This window comes from Mustelus asterias, chromosome 28 (assembly GCF_964213995.1).
Source record: "Mustelus asterias chromosome 28, sMusAst1.hap1.1, whole genome shotgun sequence".
Lineage (NCBI taxonomy): Eukaryota > Metazoa > Chordata > Chondrichthyes > Carcharhiniformes > Triakidae > Mustelus > Mustelus asterias.
The window spans coordinates 21,569,341-21,589,696 of NC_135828.1; the positions used below are offsets into that span (position 1 = coordinate 21,569,341).

The 20,356-nt window shown below is 45.4% G+C and overlaps 1 protein-coding gene across 1 annotated transcript in view; it reads right to left on the bottom strand.

Moving 5' to 3' along the window:
* LOC144480306 (A disintegrin and metalloproteinase with thrombospondin motifs 14-like) overlaps window positions 1-20,356 on the bottom strand; it is a 178,035-nt gene that overhangs the window by 116,800 nt on the left and 40,879 nt on the right. The gene's annotated exons all lie outside the window — the stretch shown is intronic.

Sequence of the window (20,356 nt, forward strand, 5' to 3'; positions counted from 1 at the left end):
GCCTTTTCCTTTGGTACATGGTAAAAGATATTGATGATGGGAAACTGGTGAATGGCTACATAGACAAGATTGTTTTCATTTGTCATGGCTCCATACTCCTTGTTCTGGTTGCTGGGGGATACACAACTGCCTTCTCACAATCTTCAAACTGACTCCCTGTATCTGTGAGACAAACACAGATAACCCAACACAAAATGGATAACTCCCCCTATCCCCATGATAACATAGCACCCTCGGAATATCCCAGATAGAGGTTCAAACCTAGCATCTACATTCCCAAATTTGTGCATTGACCTGAAAAGTATATAGATATTTTAAGACCGTTCCGTGATCTGGCACCTACATCAGCAATTTACCCCCATTATGAAGATATCTGTGGATCTCTTGCCACCAGATTTGGAAAGGGCTTAGCCATGGTTTATCATATTCATACTACGAACTCTGACCTTATTAACCAAAATCAGACTACCCTTTGAATGGTAACTACTTTATGTTTGTTTACTAACCTCCCAAACTCATTTATTTTACATTTAACACTTTAACACCCAACCTAAAATATATGAATTACAAAATTAATCATTTTCAAAACACCACGATAATCTCACATCGGTTGAGATGAGGGGGAGATGTCGTCAAAGTGTCCGACTCAAGATTTTGTAAACAGTTGCATTACTCAGAACTATGCCAGAGTCCCCCATCACAGGGGTGCAAAAGGAAATGTTGCGATGGGAATCTAAAATCTTCCACGTGGGGTGCTCTACTAACATCAACACATTGGAAGCAGATGTCCAATCACAACCATAGTGGTGATTCATCATCGGAAATGGTGTCGCAACTGGCTGATCAACCACCACTGTCAGGGCGAGAGAGAGAGAGAGGAGATGGCCGAGTGGTATAATCACTAGACTATTAACCCAGAAACTCAGCTAATGTTCTGCCAACCTGGGTTCGAATCCCGCCACGGCAGATGGCGGAGTTTGAATTGAGTAGAAAAAACTCTGGAATTAAGAAACTACTGATGATCATGAAACCATTGTCGATTGTCAGAAAAATCCACCTGGTTCACTAATGTCTTTTAGGGAAGGAAATCTGCTGTCCTTACCTAGTCTGGCCTATATGTGACTCCAGAGCCACAGCAATGTGGTCGACTCTTAACTGCTCCCTGACATAGCCTAGCAAGCCACTCAGTTCAAGGGTAATTAGGGATGGGTAAAAAATGCTGGCGCAGCCAGCGACACCCATGTCCCACAAATGAATTAAAAGAAAGAAAAAGAGTGAGAGCGAGAGAGAGGGTGAGAATGAGAGACAGAAAGTGGGTGAGGGGGAGAGGCTGCTGAAGAGAACAATCTGCCACCTTCGCTCATACCCAACCCAATGCCATGTGGGAGAGACTGCGAGGCTAAGGGGGGGTTCATAAGCCAACTACAAGCCAACAGCCAATACTGACATTTCAATTCCGCCAACCCATTCCCAAGGAAGAATCTTTTTCGACTCGAGGAGTAGCCAATGGTGGTGATGGTGAAAGGACGACAAAGAGTCAGAACGCATTTATGGCAAAACAAACGCGGAGTTAGGAAATGAGGTGTCTGGGACAGTGTTGGATTCGACATTGCTTAATAAAGACTTTGCCGATCTAAAGAATCAAAACATGTATATAAAGGCCATAACAAATGGAAATCTTTTTGTTGAGCTTCTGTTCATCTGCAGTCCTTTAAATGAATCACAAGGCTGAAGGTTAAAGACCAACTGTAGCTAGAACTGGACACTCAACTTGATATAAATGTGTGGATTTGGCCACCCTATAGATACTTGAGCTCGAGAGACAAGTAAAACCATTCACTGAAATAAAAATAGATGTTGCTCAGTTATGACTGGCACTTCTGAAGAGAACTGGCAGTTATTCCAGATATTCATGACTAATTGGAGTGCTAGTTCAAACCAGCGAGTAGGGAAGGTTTGGACTTTTAAAGATAGCTCATGGAGTTAGGGAGGCTACCAAGAAAAGAATACTATGTGCAACAACCCAACTACAAATAGCTTAGCAATAAGATTACAACCATTATAATTCCATTCAAGAGCTGGTTAGTATCCATCTACTTGTAAATACACACATGAATGTTATTACGATATGTTCACTCATTTTTTTTAAAGTTTTAATTATTAGTGTCACAAGTAGGCTTACATTAAGACTGCAATGAAGTTACTGTGAAAATCCTCTAGTCGCCACACTCCAGCGCCTGTTCGGGTACGCTGAGGGAGAATTTAGCACGGTCAATGCATCTAACCAGCACGCCTTTCAGACTGTTGGATGAAATCGGAGCACCCGGAGGAAACCCACGCAGACATGGGGAGAACGTGCACACTCCACACAGACAGTGACCCAAGGCCGGAATTGAACCCAGGTCCCTGGTGCTATGAGGCAGCAGTGCTAACCACTGTGCCACCATAGAGTATCTTACCCAGGCCCTATTCCCCCCATCCTATCCCCATAACTGCACACATCTACCACAGCCAATCCATCTAACCTACACATCTTTGGAGTGTGGGAGGAAACCGGAACACCCGAAGGAAACCCACGCAGACACGGGGAGAACACGCAGACTCCGCACAGACGGTCATCCCAGGTTGGAATTGAACCCAGGTTCCTGGCGCTGCGAGGCACCAGTGCTAGCCACTGTGCCACCCATAAATTTAGTAATTAAAGCAATTAACACAAATCTGTTCTAACAGGCTCATGCCATGATTAGTAATCAGGGCCGCTGCAGATATTTGAGACTTTAGGAAGCGAAGACTCGTGGCTTGATAGTAATCTGAAGCACAGAAACTTCAGTATGCAAAAGAAAGACGGCAACGACCCAAAAACATAGCAATTGTATTCGGCAATCACATTATGCATGTGTTAATCAGGCAGTTCATAGAACCATAGAATCCCTAAAGTGCAGAAGGAGGCCATTGAGCCCATCGAGTCTACACCGACAACAATCCCACCCAGGCCCTATCCCTGTAACTCCACAAATTTACCCTGCTAGCCCCCCTGCCACTAAGGAGCAATTTAGCATGGCCAATCCACCTAACCTACATATCTTTGGGCTGTGGGGGGAAACCGGAGCATCCGTAGGAAACCCACGCAGGCACAGGGAGAATGTGCAGACTCCACACAGACAGTGACCCGAGGCTGGAGCGGAACCCGGGTCCCTGGTGCTGTGAGGCAGCAATGCTAACCACTGTGCCACCATGCCGCCCTTGGCGTACTTATCTGCTCAGGCATTTCGATGAAGGTTTCAGTAGTCTAAGTGCCTGGCTGTCAGATAATTGTTCATTGCTTTCAGGTTTTTTATTTAAGCGGGGGTATTTTCTGGCTCATTGCCCCTTCTAACCTTGACGGTGGGCTGCCTGGTCCACCGTTGGGCCTCGGGATCCCAAAACGTGTGCAGAATGTTGCAAATAATAACAGTCTCCGAGACTTTGGCAGTTCCCTGTGGCAATATGACCCAAATCCATCCAAGTTTTCAACTGTCCCTCTGCCAAGGCAAGGAAGACAGTAGGGACAATTTTACAAGTTTGGATTACTCCTCTTCCAGGAAATTATGTGCACTGCCCACAATTCTTTTGTCCGTAACGGATGGAAAATTACAGGCAGTGCATGCCTAAGCTTCAGCTGTGCACTCCCAGGGGAGAAGCTCTAATCTGGTAGCACAAAGTTATAAAATAACATCCTCCCTCTCATGAGCAAACCTCATGCCGACTTTAGTCAGGGATATTAAAATGTTATTTAACAAAATGACGCATTACTTTATTAAAAAGTTATTGGTTCTAAAGGGGAGAAAATAGAAACCATAAAGTCTTCAATAGTATGCAAGGTTACAATAATCCATTACACTCTCAGATATAATGACGCAAAGCCACTAGCATTTTCAGTACAAGCAAGTATGATTTTTTGAATAGTGTAATGGTTCATTCATAGTCTGAAGTTCAGTACTGAAATGGAAATGTGGTGCTTTAAAGATGTTTATTCAAACAGCCAGATAAATATGAAACTTTAATATACTTGAAAACTCTTATCCTGTTTTTCTCATGGCGCTTACTCGGCTGTTGGTAAAACACTGTAACCTCGATATCGCAAATAGATCAGAGGATATCAAAAGTGGTTATAATAAGATGCACATTAGAATGGATTATACTTCACTTCATGACTGATCCAGAGTAGAATTCCTACACTGCAGGAGGCCACCATTTGGTCCAACAAGTCTGCACTGACTCTCTGGCAGTGTCTTACCCAGGCCCTACCCTCGTAACCCCATGCATTTCCCATGGTTAATCCATCTAACCTACACATCTTGGGACATTAAGGGACAATTTAGCATGGCCAATCCACCTAAGGTGAGAGGGGAAAGATTTAAAAGGGACCTGAGGGGCAACTTCTTCACGCAGAAGGTGGTGCGTCTATGGAATGAGCTGCCAGAGAAAGTGGCTGAGGCAAGTACAACAGCAACATTTAAAAAGCATTTGGAGAAGTACATGGATGGGAAAGGATTAGCAGGCAATTGGGAATAGCTGGGAGGGCACCATGGTCGGCATGGACCAGTTGGCCCAAAAGGCCTGTTTCTGTGCTGTATTACTCAATCACTCTGACTCTATAAACCACACATCTTTGGACTCTGGCTGTGTTGGCTCCTGCTCATTTCATTGTATATGCTGACTATTCAGCTCTACCTAATCACTTTAGACTGCTGTATTTGCTTGCCACTGTACTCAAGTGTTGTCTCACCCTGCAACCAAAAGAATCAACCCCAGACCCAGCTCTGACAGTCGGCAATTACAAGCAAGAAGTCAGCAATGACTGGAAGCTGACCTGGTTCACAGCACAACAAGTACAGTCATAGGGCATACCTTATCAGTATTGTAACCATGCCTTCCCTAGGAGAATTTTTGTTATACGCGTGAAGAAGTTGGCACTTCCACAAGACCACTGCACGAGCAGGTTTCTCTGCAATATCCACTTGGAACAATACTATGCAAATACATCAGGTGTTGACAAAGCTTTGGCACTGTTACATGGTGCTTTATTTAATACTTTATCACTTAATGCCCACCATTGTGTTTATATTTTATTCTTTTGATCTCTGTTCTTTTGTTTGTCTGGACCATATCTTAGTCCTTATGTGAGCTGTTCTGCTCAACACCACCCCCCCACCCCCACCCCCAACTCACTACTTGAAACATGCACTGCCTACATATAGCGGCAGCCATCTCATAGAAATCATAGAAACCCTACAGTGCAGAAGGAGGCCATTCGGCCCATCGAGTCTGCACCGACCACAATCCCACCCAGGCCCTACCCCCACATATTTTACCCGCTAATCCCTCTAACCTATGCACCCCAGGACTCTAAGGGGCAATTTTTTTTAACCTGGCCAATCAACCTAACCCGCACATCTTTGGACTGTGGGAGGAAACCGGAGCACCCGGAGGAAACCCACGCAGACACGAGGAGAATGTGCAAACTCCACACAGACAGTGACCCGAGCCGGGAATCGAACCCGGGACCCTGGAGCTGTGAAGCAGCAGTGCTAACCACTGTGCTACCGTGCCGCCCTGTACCATCTGTACCATCTGCATTGCAGTTCCAAGGCTTCTTCAATGGCATCTTTCGAACTACTGACCCCCCTACCACCTAAAACGGGGGCGGATGCATGGAAGCACCACCACCAGCAAGTTCCCCATCCAGTCACACACCATCCTGACTTGGAACTATATTGCACCATTCCTTCACTGTCACTCAGTCAAAGTCCTGGAACTCCACAGAATCCCTACAGTGTAGGAGGAGGCCATTTGGCCCATCGAGTCTACACCAACTCACCGAAAGAGCATCTTACCCATGCCCATCCCTTGCCCTATCCTGTAACCCTGTGCATTTACAATGGTTAATTCATATTATCTACACATCTTTGGACAGTAAGAGGCAATTTAGCATGCCCAATTCACCTAACCTGCACATCTTTGGACACTAAGGGGAAATTTAGCATGGCCAATCCACCCTAACCTGCACATCTTTGGGCTCCTTCTTTAACAGCACTATGGATGTAGATACACCACATGGACTGCAGTGGTTCAAGGCGGCGGCAGCTCACCACCACCCTCTCAAGGGCAATTAGACTTGAGCGAGAAAAGCTGGCCTTGCCTGGGATACTCAAATCCCAAGAACGAACAAAAATAAAAGCATGCTGCCCTGGCTCTCTCTGTCTGCTGCCAGCTGTTCCAGTGTGTCCGTTACAATTTTCCACTGTGAACAGCAGGGCCCACAAACACAGTCGGAGACAGTAAGGCAAACAATAATCAATGGGACAACTGATATCTTGGATTCTCACAGATAGAAATGTAAACTCTTTCTGTGACTAATTATTATTTTGGGAGCAGCACTCAGTAGCTGATATCCTTCCTACATCTGGATATCAACTACTGCGGCAATATTTCTGCAACAAACCAATACACTAACCATTAGAACAAAAAATGTAAAAGGTTCGGGGGGCCTTCAAATTCTTACAATGGAATCGCAAAATGATACAGCACAGATGTCAGACAGTAGCCCACCCTGCCAGTGTGCCTCGTCTGGAGAGCTTTCCAATTAATCCCACACTCCTGCTTCTTCTTCCATACCCATATATTTTTTTCTCTCTTCAAGTACTTATCCAAATCCCTTTTGAAAGTTACTATTGAATCTGGTTCCATAAGCCTTTCAGGTGGTGAATTCCAGATCACAATAGCTCGCTGTGTAAAAGTCGTTTCCTCGTGTTACCTCTGATTCTTTCAGAATTAACTTCTAACCTCTGGTTATCGATCCTTCTGTCACAGGAAGCAGCTTTCTTTATTCTATTAAAACCATTTGTGATTTGGAACATTGCTATCAAATCTCCCAGTGTCTTCCCATCTCCAAGGAGGACAACCCAGCTTCCTCACTCTCGCCACATAACTCAAGTCCCTAATTCCTGGTATAGCTATAGCAAACTTCTTTCAAACCGCCTCCAAAGCCTTGACATCCTTCCTGAAGTGTGGGACCACTCCAGCTGAAGTCTAACCAATCTTTTATAAAGGTTTATCACAATTTCCTTCCTTTTGTTTTAGAATCATAGAATCCTTACAGTGCAGAAGGAGGCCATTCGGCCCATTGAGTCTGCACCGACCACAATCCCACCCAGGCCCTATCCCCGTAAACCCTTGCTAGTCCCCCTGACACTAAGGGGCAATTGAGCAAGGCCAATCCACCTAACACACATTTTTGGACTGTGGGAGGAAACCGGAGCACCCGGAGGGAACCCACGCAGACACGGGAAGAACCGTGCAGACTCCGCACAGACAGTGATTGACGCGAAGCCGGAATTGAACTCTGATCCCTATCACACTGAGGCAGCAGTGCTAACCACTGTGCGACCCGAATGGCCTACTCCTGCTGCTATTTTCAGTGGTATTTATTTTCCCGCTCACCTGATCTCTGCCGGTGATTTTCCCAGTGGGATATTCTTGTCATTCTATTCTTGGTTCACCACTTCAAAGTTCCCTTGCTAAGTACTCTCTGCAAATCGATGAAGCAGTGCTTTCCCCTCCTACTCCAGCTTTTACAGCAGAGGTAAGGTTCAAGGCAAGCAATCGGTATGCAGAACTATCCCCAGCTCACTCGCATTCAAAATAACAGAACATTGCTACAGTGGTTAGACTGACTTCAATGTTTTATCCACAGTGCTCCCAGAATCACATTCATACCCACTGCACGAGAAGGAGCCACTCTATTCAAATTGAGGTATATGACAGAGCCATGAGCAACCTTTGGAATTCAGAAGAATGAGGGGGGGATCTTATAGAAACATATATGATTATGAAGGGAATAGATAAGATAGAAGATGGAAGTTATTCCCACTGGCGGGTGAAACTAGAACTAGGGGGCATGGCCTCAAAATAAGGGGGAGCAGATTTAGGACTGAGCTGAGGAGGAACTTCTTCACACAAAGGGTTGTGAATCTGTGGAATTCCCTGCCCAGTGAAGCAGTTGAGGCTACCTCATTGAATGTTTTTAAGGCAAGGATAGATACATTTTTGAAGAGTAAAGGAATTAAGGGTTATGGTGAGCGGGCAGGTAAGTGGAGCTGAGTCCGCGAAAAGATCAGCCATGATCTTATTGAATGGCGGAGCAGGTTTGAGGGGCCAGATGGCCTACTCCTGCTCCTAGTTCTTATGTTCTTATGTTCCCTCTAAACTGTGACATCAGCCACACAGCAAATTGTAACTTCCTGCGCAGGCCATGCACAAGTTAGCTCCTTTAAGCTCCTGCACCCACATGGCCAATCCACCTAAGCAGCACTTTCGGAATGTGGGAGGAAACTGGAGCACCCGCAGACACGGGGAGAACATGCAGACTCTGCACAGACAGTGACCAAAGGCTGGAATTGAACCTGAGTCCCTGGCGCTGTAAGGCAGCAGTGCTAACCACTGTGCTGCCCCATTCTATCCCATGCATAACAAAACCGAGGATCCCATACACATTTCCAGCAGCCCTCTCAAGTTGTTCTATCACAAAGGTTCATGTATGTACATCAAGCAGCGCTTTTAAAGTTTTATCACCTCGTTCATATTTCCTTTTCTCACTCCTCCTACCAAAATGCAGGACTTGACATTACTGCGTTAAATTTCATCTGCCTGGTGTCTGCACATTTCACAAGTCTGTCACTATCCTCCTCTACAACGTTTCTGCACTTCATGTCATCTGCAGACTTTGAGCTTGTACCCTGCATGTCCGCGTCCAGATCATTAACGTATATTAAAAAATTAATACTGACCCGTGAGAAAGAATATTATTTGCCTCTGACTAATCTACAAAGGGTTGTGAACAAAGCCCAGTCCATCACGCAAACCAGCCTCCCATCCATTGACTCCTTCTACACTTCCTGCTGCCTCGGAAAAGCAGCCAGCATAATCAAGGACCCCACGCACCCCGGACACACTCTCTTCCACCTTCTTCCGTCGGGAAAAAGATACAAAAGTCTGAGGTCACGCACCAACCGACTGAAGAACAGCTTCTTCCCTGCTGCCATCAGACTTTTGAATGGACCTACCTTATATTAAGTTGATCTTTCTCTGCACCCTAGCTATAACTGTAACACTACATTCTGCACCCTCTCCTTTCCTTCCCCCTCATGCACTCTATGAATGGTATGCTTTGTCTGTATAGCGCAAGAAACAATACTTTTCACTGTATCCCAATATGTGTGACAATTATAAATCTTTTTTTTATTCATTCTTGGGACATGGGCATCGCTGGCTGGCCAGCATTTACTGCCCATCCCTAGCTGCCCTTGGAGGGCAGTTGAGAGTCAACCACATTGCTGTGGCTCTGAAGTCACATGTAGGGGGGAGCTATACGATAAATGGCAGAACCATAAAGGGTGTAGATATGCAGAGGGACCTGGGTGTGCAAGTCCACAGATCCTTGAAGGTGACATCACAGGTGGAGAAGGTGGTGAAGAAGGTATATGGCATGCTTGCCTTTATAGGACGGGGCATAGAGTATAAAAGTTGGGGTCTGATGTTGCAGATGTATAGAACGTTGGTTCGGCCGCATTTGGAATACTGCGTCCAGTTTTGGTCGCCACACTACCAGAAGGACGTGGAGGCTTTGGAGAGAGTACAGAGGAGGTTTACCAGGATGTTGCCTGGTATGGTGGGGCTTAGTTATGAGGAGAGATTGGGTAAACTGGGGTTGTTCTCCCTGGAAAGACGGAGGATGAGGGGAGACTTAATAGAGGTGTATAAAATTATGAAAGGCATAGATAGGGTGAACGGTGGGAAGCTTTTCCCCAGGTCGGTGGTGACGTTCACGAGGGGTCATAGGTTCAAGGTGAAGGGGGGGAGGTTTAACACAGATATCAGAAGGACATATTTTACACAGAGGGTGGTGGGGGCCTGGAATGCGCTGCCAGGCAAGGTGGTGGAGGCGGACACACTGGGAACGTTTAAGACTTATCTAGATAGCCATATGAACGGAGTGGGAATGGAGGGATACAAAAAAATGGTCTAGTTTGGACCAGGGAGCGGCACGGGCTTGGAGGGCCGAAGGGCCTGTTCCTGTGCTGTATTGTTCTTTATTCTTTGTACATGTAGGCCAGACCGGGTAAGGATGGCAGATTTCCTTCCCTAAAGGATATTAGTGAACCAGATGGGTTTTCCGACAATGGTTTCATGGTCATCAGTAGATTCTTAATTCCAGATATTTTTTGTTGAATTCAAATTCCACCATCTGCCGTGGCGGGATTCAAACCCGGGTCCCCGGAACATTAGCTGAGTTTTTGGATTAATAACCTAGCGATAATTCCACTAGGCCATCACCTCCCCAAATCTAATCAAATCAAACCACCACCACAAGGGCAATTGGAGATTGGCAATAAATATACATATTCCGAGAGATGCCTTTAGCCCGAAAATATATTTTTTTAAACTTAGTTACATTTGGGGAGCAGAGTAGAGCTTTTCAGTGTGCAAGACCAAGAAGCTAAGAGTTGCAAAACTCAGGAACTGCAGTACTATTTCTGATAGAATGGTGCAATTCCAATGGGACAAATTTACATACACTGCTTCCGTTACTAATGCCTATCTGGAAATTTCTCATGGAAAAAGCTGACAAAAGATTTGTGGCGTGTATGGGTGAAGCAAATGGATGTGCCAATGGAGGACGTAGATGATGATGATGTCTCACTGGCATCAATGTGTTATCAAGAGAGAAAGAGATTGTCATGCTCAGGAGAAATATGTTTGTTCCATAACCTGTTTAGATACATTACTAAGAAACCTGTTTTAAGTAAGTGCCAGAGTAGACTACAGCCTGAAGGAAGATAGGTTGTACATGCCAATAACCAAGAACCATGGCGAGTCCACAGGATCTTGGGTTCATGTCACACTATCTGTAACCCCCACGATTTGCCTGGGCTTGCAAAATCTCACTAACTGTCCTGTCTGGAGACAATACACATCTCTTTAACCTGTGCTTGGCCCTCTCTCCACTCACATTGTCTGTACCTTTAAGACTTGATTACCTGTAAAGACTCGCATTCCAACCATTATCGTGTAAATTGAGTTTAGGTCTGTATATGACCTGTTTGAGAACACAAGTCCTCACTCACCTGATGAAGGAGCCTGAGACTCCGAAAGCTAGTGCTGCCAAATAAACCTGTTGGACTTTAACCTGGTGTTGTGAGACTTCTTAAAGAGTCTACAGATCAGAGGAATCATCCAAAACAGTTTTACAGATCGGAAATGTCTGCATACTCAAGGTTTTTAATGGATTGTATAAAAATAGGCATTTAATGTGGAAGCTTTGGAGACAGCAAAGAAAGGCTTTACCAGAATGTTGCCTGGTTTGGAGGTTATTAGCTTTGAGGAGAGATTTGACAACTTTGGTTTGTTTTCACTTGAACGTTGGAAGCTGAGAAGCAACCTGATAGAAGTTTACAAAATTATGAGAGGCAAGGATAGAATAGATGGTCAAAGTCTTTTTCCTTGGGTAGAAATGTCAATGGGGGGAGGTGATGGTCTAGTGGTATTATCGCTAGATTATTAATCCAGAAACTGAGCTAATGTTCTGGGGACCCGGGTTCGAATCCCGCCACGGCAGATGGTGGAATTTGAATTCAATAATCTGGAATTAAGAATTTACTGATGACCATGAAAACCATTGTCGATTGTCGGAAAAACCCATCTGGGTCACTCATGTCCTTTAGGGAAGGAAATCTGCCATCCTTACCCGGTCTGGCCTACATGTGAACTCCAGAGCCACAGCAATGTGGTTGACTCTCAACTGCCCTCCAAGAGTAATTAGGGATGGGGCAATAAATGCTGGCCAGCCAGCGATGCCCATGTCCCACAAATGAATAGGGTGAATGAAGTGTGTGGTAAGTGCCTGGAATGCGCTGCCAGAGGAGGTGGTAAAAGCAGATACAATAGCAACGTTTAACAGGCATCTTGACAGACACATGAATAGACAGGGAATAGAGGGATACGGACCTCATGGAGGCAAATGGTCGTTAGTTTAGAAAAGTGTCATGTGTTGGCGCAGGCTTGGTGGGCCGAAGGGCCTGTTCCTGTGCTGTACAGTTCTTTGTTGTTCTGTACCTTTGGTCACCTCCTTGAAAAGGAGAAACTAGGTGTAATCGAGAGACCCAGGCACGGTAGCACAGTGGTTAGCACTGCTGCTTCACAGCTCCAGGGTCCCGGGTTCGATTCCCGGCTCGGGTCACTGTCTGTGTGGAGTTTGCACATTCTCCTCGTGTCTGCGTGGGTTTCCTCCGGGTGCTCCGGTTTCCTCCCACAGTCCAAAGATGTGCAGGTTAGGTTGATTGGCCAGGTTAAAAATTGTCCCTTAGAGTCCTGGGATGCGTAGGTTAGAGGGATTAGCGGGTAAAATATGTGGGGGTAGGGCCTGGGTGGGATTGTGGTCGGTGCAGACTCGATGGGCCGAATGGCCTCCTTCTGCACTGTAGGGTTTCTATGTTTCTATTGAAACTTGTAGCACATGGGGAGGTATTCAGCCCATCATTCTGGTGCTGGCTCTTTGAAAGTGTAATCATGCTTAGTCCCACATGCTTGCTTTGTCTGTAATCCTAATCCTTCAAGTCTACTTAATCTTTAAAATTATTTACGGAGTCAGTTCCCACCACCTTTGCAGGTAGGACATTCCCAATCCCAACAATCCGGTGTTAAAAAGATCTCCCCTCTGGATCTTTTGCCAATGATTTTGAATCCATTACCTCCTAGCTTTTGACCCACTGGCCAGAGGGAAATTTTCCTCCACCTTCTTCAGGTGCCAGGTTTTACAATGTCGGTGATCATGGCTCTTCAACTTGCACGGGCCTTAATAGCAGTCAGCACTTTGATGTCATTCTCAAATCCTCTCCTTCACCGCCCAATTGCTCAGCCCCTCTCGACTTTGCCAGGCACTACCAAATGTTCTCATTTCTCTCCAAGTACGAACCCAAAGAATTGTAATTGTAACTTGGTGTTCATCTGCAAAACTTCTTGTGTGCCTGCTTTCCTCAAAACTTCGGTATCAAAACTTAGTGTTGCCCAGCTGATCCTCATCAGACATCTCAGAATCCACATTACATAGAAACATAGAAAATAGGAACAGGAGGAGGCCATACGGCCCTTCGAGCCTGCTCCACTGTTCATCACGATCATGGCTGATCATCCAACTCAACAGCCTCATCCTGCTTTCTTACTGTAACCTTTGATCCCATTGCCGCAAGTGCTATATCCAGCCGCCTCTTGAATACATTCAATGTTTTGGCACCAACTACTTCCTGTGGTAATGAATTCCACAGACTCACCATTCCAGGCTTACCAACATTGTCTTGCTTGTGTTCCAACTTTCACATCCATACAGTAACGTTGACCAGATGTAGCATTTTAGTAATCTCAGTCTGCTTTTCACAGAGATATTAGAATTGCTGAAGGGGTGTCTTTTTCTGAAGCTACGTTTTACGCACAATGGTTGGCGCTGCTGCTTCACAGCAGCCAGGGGTTCGATTCCCGGCTTGGATCACCGTGTGGGTTTCCTCCGGGTGCTCCGGTTTCCTCCCACAGTCCGAAAGACGTGCTGGTTAGGTGCACAGGCCATGCTAAGTTCTCCTTCAGCGTACCCAAACAGGCGCCAGAATGTGACGACTAGGGGAATTTCACAGTAACTTCATTAGTGTAAGCCTAATGAATAAACTTTAAAACATTTCCTGATCACTGCCCCATCAGATGTTGTTGGGCTGCCCAGATAAGAAAATAATTCTACTTGTTTGGTTCTTTTCCTCTACCTATACTATTAAATCCTCTCAGTACCTTGGAAATTCTCTCCCACCCCACCCCTCTTCCCACCACCCCGGAGGACAGTAGGGGAAGGATCATTGAACATTGTTAAGGCTGAGTTAGATAGGAGACAAAGGGTATAAGCGGAAGGCAGAAAAGCAGAGTTGAGGCCACAATCAAATCAGACTGTATGTGCACAAAAGTCACACTGCTGTTCTCATTTACTAAATACATAGTCATATCCATATAGTAGAATCGGGAATCCTACAGTGCAGAAGGAAGCCATTTGGCCCATCACGTCTACACTGACCACAATCCCACCCAACCCCTATCCCCATAAATTTACCCTAGCTAATCCCCCTGACACTACGGGGCAATTTAGCATGGCCAATCCACCTAACATCTTTGGACTGTGGGAGGAAACCGGAGCACCCGGGGGAAACCCACGCAGACACGGGGAGAATGTGCAAACTCCACACAGACAGTGACCCAAGCCAGGAATTGAACTCAGGTCCCTGGTGCTGTGAAGCCATGATGTGGAGATGCCGGCGTTGGACTGGGGTCACCCAGTTAGCAGCGCTGACCACTGTGCTGCCCCAAGTCTACACCTAATACCTGCACTGGCTGCAGCTGGGTCATTTGTTGTGTGACAATTAGTCTTGTCCACTGCAAGTGCAGGTGACATACCCTGACTTCCTTCATTTCAATATTATACTTCCTTGGAGCAAAGGCACTGGAAGGCAAAGCAGCCCCAGTACAGAACATTAACTGCTCAATTTGTACTTTCCCAAAGAGTCCAATTAATTTTGTTCAGAATGACTGCCTTTGCAATAAACTTTGGATGGTTTTGATTTTGATTTATTATTGTCACATGTATTAGTACACAGTGAAATGTATTGTTTCTTGAACGCTACACAGATAAAGCATACTGCATATAGAGAAGGAAAGGAGAGAGTGCAGAATGTAGTGTTACAGTCATAGCTAGGGTGTAGGGTTTTCATATGGAGGTTTAAGGAAATATTGTCATGAATGCTGAACGTTACAGGACAGTTATGTTACAAAATGTTGTCTTTAACACAAGATATAACAGAGTATTCTGAAAAGGGACCTGCTCAGAGACATGCCTAAAGTGACTTGGTTGCCATAAGGAGAGGAACTCAGAGAAACCCACCAAAGTGTTCAGGTGCCACTTTTAACATTTTATTTACAGTATCTCACAGAATAAGCACAACTGCTTTTGGAGATGCGAAAACAAAGCATCTATTGCTGTGGGGAAGCAGGTGAACTGTTTTTTGTTACCAACCAAGTAGGATGCTTGTGAGAGTTCAGCTTCAGTTAAAAGGGAAGGGAAAAGAACAGACTTGGCTCATGTGGATTTAAGAAATGAAGAGGCACTGAGCTATGCCTTATTGGACCCACAAGGACACTGGATGTTTCAACCTGACGTGGCAGGGAGAAGTGAGCCTAAGGGCGGCATGGTGGCATAGTGATTAGTACTGCTACCTCACAATGCCAGGGACTTGGGTTTGATTCTGGCCTTGGGTGACTGGGTGGAGTTTGCACATTCTCCCCGTGTCTGCATTGGTTTCCTCCGAGTGCTCCGGTTTCCTCCCACAGGAAATCCTGCAGATGCAGAAATCCTGGGAGCATTCTGGCCAAGTTTGCCGATGATACAAAGATAGGTGGAGGGGCAGGTAGTATTGAGGAGGTGGGGAGGCTGCAGAAAGATTTAGACAGTTTAGGAGAGTGGTCCAAGAAGTGGCTGATGAAATTCAACGTGGGCAAGTGCGAGGTCGTACACTTTGGAAAAAAGAATAGAGGCATGGACTATTTTCTAAACGGTGACAAAATTCATAATGCTAAAGTGCAAAGGGACTTGGGAGTCCTAGTCCAGGATTCTCTAAAGGTAAACTTGCAGGTTGAGTCCGTAATTAAGAAAGCAAATGTAATGTTGTCATTTATCTCAAGAGGCTTGGAATACAAAAGCAGGGATGTACTTCTGAGGCTTTATAAAGCACTGGTTAGGCCCCATTTGGAGTACTGTGAGCAATTTTGGGCCCCACACCTCAGGAAGGACATACTGGCACTGGAGCGGGTCCAGCGGAGATTCACACGGATGATCCCAGGAATGGTAGGCCTGACATACGATGAACGTCTGAGGATCGTGGGATTATATTCATTGGAGTTTAGGAGGTTGAGGGGAGATCTGATAGAAACTTACAAGATAATGAACGGCTTAGATAGGATGGACGTAGGGAAGTTGTTTCCATTAACAGGGGAGACTAGGACGCGGGGGCACAGCCTTAGAATAAAAGGGAGTCACTTTAGAACAGAGATGAGGAGAAATTTCTTCAGCCAGAGAGTGGTGGGTCTGTGGAATTCATTGCCACAGAGGGCTGTGGAGGCCGAGACGTTGAGCGTCTTCAAGACAGAAATTGATAAATTCTTGATTTCTCGAGGAATTAAGGGCTATGGGGAGAGAGCGGGTAAATGGAGTTGAAATCAACCATGATTGAATGGTGGAGTGGACTCGATGGGCCGAATGGCCTTACTTCCGCTCCTATGTCTTATGGTCTTATGGTCTTATGTACAGGTTAGATGGATTGGCTATGCTAAATTGCCCCTTGGTGTCCAAAGGTGTGTAGGTTGGATGGTTTAGCCATGGTAAGTGCATGGGGTTTCAGGGATAGGGTGTGAGAGATGCTCTGTCAGAGAGAATCAGTGCAGACTTGATGGGCTGAATGGCCTCCTTCTACACTGTAAGAATTCTATGATTCTATGTTGGAAAGCTAGCATGAACTGGGGTATTTTTCTTGTAATGTGGCATTTGTGCCAGGAACGGCATTACCTGTAAGTGTTTCATAAGACATGTTTCAGTGCATGGGTTGCCTTCAGCAATGCTAGAACTATGTTGGTTTTGGTTTGATTGTTTCAATAAAAATCTTAAAACAGGAAATCTTGCGGTTTGGTTCTGGGATCTGTCAGTTGCTGAGAAATTCATTTATATTTAAAAACTTATTGGTCTCCAAAGGATCTCTAAATCAATTCATTATTGCATTGCTGAGACTGACAACAGTTGCTTAGCATGGACATCTTTATAGCAATGGTCTCTGGTATCATAGAATCCCTACAGTGCAGGAGGAAACCATTCGGCCCATCGAATCTGCACTGACCACAATCCTACGCAGGCCCTATTCCTGTAACCCCACATATTTACCCCTATTAATCCCCCTGAAACTAGGGTCAATTTAGCCTGGCCAATCAACCTAACCCGCTCATCTTTCGAACTGTGGGAGGAAACCGAAGCACCCGGAGAAAACCCACGCAGACATGGGGAGAATGTGCAAACTCCACGTAGACGGTGACCCAAACTGGGAATCGAACCCGGGTCCCTGGTGCTGTGAGGCAGCAGTGCTAACCACTGTGCCACTATTCCGCCCATGAGATGTATTGCATTCATGTTAGTTCTTTCTACCAGCAGAAAACAACCGATTAATAATATCGGCAATCGGAAAAAGATCAATTCAAATGCTTCTGATGCATTAACTTTGGAAATAACACCAGTATTCCTTCCAAATTCCAAACCCAGGCCCACTTCCATGTAGAAGGACAAGGGCAGCAGATACATGGGAATACCACCACCTGCAACTGCCCCTCCAGGTTCCAATCACCATCCTGCCTTGGAAATATATTAGCCGTTCCTTCGCAGTCGCTGGGTCCAAATCCTGGAATTCCCTCCCAGACGGCATTGTGGGTCAACCCACAGCATGCGGACTGCAGCGATTCAAGATGGCAGCTCACCACCACCTTCTCAAGGAGCAATTAGGGATGGGCAATAAATGCTGGCCTAGCCAGTGACGCCCCTGTCCCATGAATGAATTTTTAAAATTACTAGCGTCGCTTACTGGAGTATGTTTTCATTATTTGCTCAACTAAACTTTAATATTTCTATCTAGGAAACATATTAACAAGTTACAAATTTCCTGCCACTTGTATGGACATACTCCAGAACACTACAGTCAACCCTCTTACAAGTGGGAAAATGTCCATCTTCATATCGTTTTCAGGGGAACGAGAGTTAAAGGGTAACTGTCTTCTCAAAATTCAGTGGCGGGCCACAAACGCTACATCTCTGGGAAAATTGCCAATCCCTTTGATCATGAGCAGTTAAGTGGTTGGAACTGTGTATTTGGAAAGTTGTGATCAGATACACGGCGAAACAGATGATTCTAATTTCTCCAAATGCCGATTCAATTTCAAACACCCAGGCCTTCAAAGACAAGCCGTTAGATGACCGATACATTTCAGTCATCACCTACTTCAGTATTCAAAGCAGTTTGCATAATGGCCTGACCATGCAGAAGAAATTATTTGTTCAAAGGGTCCTGTTAAGGGAACCTTCAGAAGGGAGAATTGACTGATTGAGTAGCCTCTACGCAAAGTGAAGGTGGATGAGAGATGGGGCCAGAACGGACTGCTTGTGAAACCTTTCCTTGCCCCCAAGAATGCAAGACTGGCGAATTTACCATGCCTTTTAGTTCCAAGTTTGGTTACGACGCTACATTTAAAGTTTACTTATTTATTGAGCACACGTAAGCTTATATTCACACTGCAATGAAGTTACTGTGAAAATCCCCTAGTCGCCACACTTTGGCGCCTGTTCGGGTACACTGAGGGAGAATTTACCATGGCCAATGCACCTAACCAGCAAGTCATTCGGATTGTGGGAGGAAACCGGAGCACCTGCAGGAAACCCGCGCAGACACGGAGAGAAGGTGCAGACTCCGCACAGACAGTGACCCAAGCTGGGAATCGAACTCGGGTCCCTGGCATGGTGAGGTAGCAGTGCCAACCACTGTGCCACCCACAGTTGGACGATCAGCCATGATCGTGATGGATGGAGCAGGCTCGAAGGGCTAAATGGCCTCCTTCTGCTGCTATCTTCTATGTAAAAGGCTGAGGGTGGTTCCTTGTGGACGCCATAGCATCCATCAGAAACTATTATTGAGAAATTATAATAAGGACAACAAGGATTTCAAACTGTTTCTTGTAGTTTCAGCATAAATATTGTGGGCTTCAAGTGCTGTACTTTCTATTTTATGGAAGCGACGTGAAACAGTGTGCATCAGTAATCAATGCAACAAAGGCCAATTGATTAACAATGGTACTCTAGCCTATAGGCTGAGTGCAGATGTTGCAGCAACTTGCATTTATAAGCACTCTAAGTCGAAAAACCTCCCAAAGTGATTCATGGAAGCATAAATCAGTCATAAATCGACTCCAAGCCAAAAAAGATTATAAGAAGAAGCTTGGTCAAACAGCTGGGTTTTAAGGAGAGTCTTAAATGAGTCAGGGGGATAGGCAGAATGAGCATAGAACCTACTTTTTTTATGGGTGACACAGTGGTTAGCACTGCTGCCTCACAGCACCAGGGACCCGAGTTTGATTCCTGGTTTGGGTCACTGTCTGTGTGGAGTTTGCACATTCTCCCCGTGTCTGCGTGGATTTCCTCCGGGTGCTCCGGTTTCCTCCCACAGTCCAGGTTAGGTGAATTGGCCATGCCAAATTCTCCCTCAGTGTGCCTGAGCAGACGGCGGAGTGTGGCGCCTCGGGGATTTTCACAGTAACTTCATTGCAGTGTTAATGTAAGACCTCTTCTGACCAATATATAAGCTTTACTTTCTTACATGTATTGGGATACAGTGAAAAGTATTGTTTCTTGTGTACTATATGGACAAAGAGTACACAGGGGAGAAGGAAAGAGGGTGCAGAATGTAGTGTTACAGTCATAGCTAGGTTTGTAATTTTATTCTGTAATAAAAAGACCTGCATATTTTCAGAACTCAATGGGTTAATATTGTTACATCCAATTGGTTTCTTCCCCACAAGAAAATAAGAGTGCAAACAGCTACATCTTATAACAATAGAAACTGGTCCCGTAACAGGAATAATAATTGAATAGCTCTCAAGATATAGGGATAGAGGGGAAAATATTTTTCTTCAGCTTTACTTTTGGAGCGGGTTGAATTCTGTGGACAGAAGTTATTTTTGTGGTAAACTGCACAGTCGCTGAATTCCATCGAGGGCTGAACATAACTTTTAACAGAGGTGATTTGAAGGGGGGAAAAAAACATGGTCAGAACCTGGCCAACTTCTTCGTTGTTAATGAACTGGCACAGTGAAAATTCTCATAGCTCTAGGCTACTCATTCTCAAAGTTTCACTGCTCTCCCAACTCTCCCCTCCCCGGTGGTTAGGACTCAGCAGCGCTGCAAGCAATCTAGCGTGAGGGACATGGGCAGCTCCTCAAATAGCATAGCTGAGATAAGACGATAGTGTCGTATTTAAATCTCAAGTATAACGCAGTTGGAGTAAGAGTTATAAGTAGTAATACAGTAATGTGCTAGTGTCCTTCAGTGAACGGCCACTGTTGACCTGAAAAACCCCGATGATGCCTGAATCATGATCCCTCAATCAGGAAAAGCTCCGTCATAATGATAGCTTCGCAGTTGTGGACTGTA